Here is a 2749-nt window from a genome sequence, read left to right as displayed (position 1 = left end):
CTGGGGTCTTCCTTCCCGACGGGGCCTCGCCCCCTCCTCTGGATGCTCCCTGAGGTCGGGCAGGGCCGCGCTGGGGAAACGGGTGGCTGTGTCCCCACAGAGGGGCTGCTCTCTGGGGCACGGGTGGGCAAGACCCCCCTCGTGGCGGCCAGGGCTGCTGTGGGACCCGATACCGGGGTGGAGAGAGCTGTGCCCTGGTGAGGACACGGGCCGGCGAGGGGCAGCCCCCACCCGGACACGTCCTGGGGCCAGTCGTGTGGTCGGGTGCTGTGTCCCCTGAGACCAGAACGGCGGCTCCCAGCGGGGTGTGCGGCGGCCTGAGAGCAGAACAGCGGTTCCCCAGACTCCCAGTGGGGTGTGCGGCGGCCGAGCCTGGGGGACCTGTGGCTTCTACAGAGGGTGCCGGCGTGGGGGCATCCCTGCCCTGCCGGGGTCTGCCCGTGGGTCACGGGGAACTGGGTTCGAGGCCCCCGCGGGAGCCACGCAGCAGCGTCTTGCCGGGAGAGGGGCTGTGTCTGCGGCTTCGGGCGGGGCAGGGCCCTTGGTGCCACGCGGGGTCTGGGCCGGCCCGGGGGCTGCGTCCCTGTCAGCTGCACACGGGGCCCCTGTGCCATGTGGGGTCTGACCCCTTGGCCCGGGCAGGGCGGATCCTGGGCACCGTGCTGGGGACGCCCTCCGGCCTCTGCTCCTTCCCCGGCTCTGAGACACGTCAGGGCCTCCCTGCTCCCCTCCGGGGGCCGCGTCTCCTCCAGGAACTGCTGTGTCCGGCTCTGTCCAGTTCCTGCGTGTGATGCCCCCCCCCGTTCTCCCCCAACGCCCCCGCCCCCATCTCCGTCTCCTCCGTTTCCCCCATCTCATGGCGTCCAGGCCCCGCTCCCCGCCCCAGGCCGGGTCCCCTCGTTCTGGGGAGCCCCCCGTGTTCCCATGGCCGTTCCTGCCGCCCCTCGGGACAGCGCTCTGGGTGCCACTCTGGCACCAGTGCTGGGAGCCTGGGGTGCCCGTCACCCCCGCTGCACCTGCAGGACGCGTGTCCTGTCCTAGGAGGAGGCACCCGGGGACCTCAGGGCCGTGGCTGGCACCTTTCGGGGTCTCCGCGGAACACGCTCGCGCTGCGGCTCCTGGGTGAACCCGGGGCTGCCCCCGTGAACGCGCTTGGATCTGACACGAAGGGAGCCTGGGAGGGAGGGGTGGGGCCGGCTGAGTCCCTGCTCGGGGCTCTCCAAGGGGTGACGGCCACGGACGGCGGGGCGCCCGGGACGGCCGTTCCCAGAGGGAGGTGGCGATGCCGGAGGCGCCCCTGCCGAGCCCTGGGGCGTCCTGGCCTCTGTCCGGCCGCTGGCCACCGTCAGGGTGAGCCGGATGCTTGCTTTGTGGGGGCCCCCGGTCCCCCTCAATGTGGGCTGTCAGGGGAACGGACCCCTAGACCAAGTGCGGGCTGGGCTGCTGGGCTCTGGGTCTCCCCGCTGCGCCGCCGTCCACGGGGACCCCCCCCCAGTTCTCCAGCAGAGGCCGTGTGTGCAGGGCCGGCCCGGGTGTGGCCCAGGATATCGGGGGCCGTGGCGGGGTGAGGAGGGAGGTTTGGGGAATGCGGTGAGTACGGGGGGTGTCGGAGGCCATGCAGGGGCCTCACCAGGCACGTGGGTGGGGGACGCTGTCCTTCCTTTAACGGCCCCGGGGAGCCCTCGGATGTCTCAGCTTTGAACCCCCAGCCTTGAAGCCCCATTGGGGGCCTCCTAGTGTCAGCGTGGGAGGTGTAGGGCTCCGGTCAGAGGTGAACCCCCACTTCTGTCCCTTCGCTCCCATGACCATAGCTGTGGGGGGGTGCTGAGGTGGTGGGGGGCGGACTTGCCCTCCCAGACGGGCTCCCCCGAGTTCGGGGCAGGCTGGGCCCTGAGGCCCGTGGCTCCCGCTGTCATTTACCTGCAGCGGCCACCGTGGGACCCTCCTGCCCGGCACCTGTCCTGTTGGGGGGCCCTGACCCTTCGCAGACACAGGTGGGGGCGTCCTCCGGGAAATCCGGGGACACCGGGTGACACTGGGGACACCTTCGGGGCAGCGGCGGTTCCCCTGGGAGGTGCTGCCAGGTCCACCCACTGCCCCGAGCCCCCGCTGTCTCTTGGGGTCACGGGGACCACCCTGTGCGTCCAGCTCCTTCACCGCCAGGGCTGCGGTGGATGAACGGGGCGTGTGTGCAGCTCTCGGGGTGTCCCCGCCCGCCTGTTCCCCGCCGTGCGGCCACGCCCCTTTCCGGGGGAAGCGTTTTGTCGTGTGCGCGTAAAGGGGGTTGTTCCTGTGGTCAGCACCCGTGACCCTCCCTGGCCTGTGGAGGGAGCAGAGCTGGGCCTGGGCTCGTCCGTGTCGGGTGCCCTGGGAGGGCTCGTGGTCCCCCCTGCAGTCAGGGCTGCGCCCGGCGGGGCCTCCGAACCCCGTTGTTTACGCGTCACTGCACGTGGCCCCCGAGTGCGGACGCCCCAATCGGCGCCGGCTGCTCCTTTCTGGGGCCGTTTGTGGACCGCGGCCTTGGACCCCGCTGTGAGAGGGAACGGCCGAGGCTGGGGAGGAGGCTCAGGTGCATCGGCCTGTGGCGGCGCCCATCCAGCGCTGCCATCCGTAGATCCGGGATCCAGAATGCAGCCCACGCGGTGGCTGATCAGGGCAGCCGAGCCCGCGGCTGAAAATCCTCCCAACATTCGTTCAAACACACAAGCGCGATCGCCGGAAACGCTTTTGTGCATTGACACAGAACACA

This window comes from Piliocolobus tephrosceles, chromosome Y, assembly GCF_002776525.5.
Source record: "Piliocolobus tephrosceles isolate RC106 chromosome Y, ASM277652v3, whole genome shotgun sequence".
NCBI lineage: Eukaryota > Metazoa > Chordata > Mammalia > Primates > Cercopithecidae > Piliocolobus > Piliocolobus tephrosceles.
The sequence above is the reverse complement of the archived record's forward strand: the minus strand, read 5'-3'. Positions refer to the sequence as shown.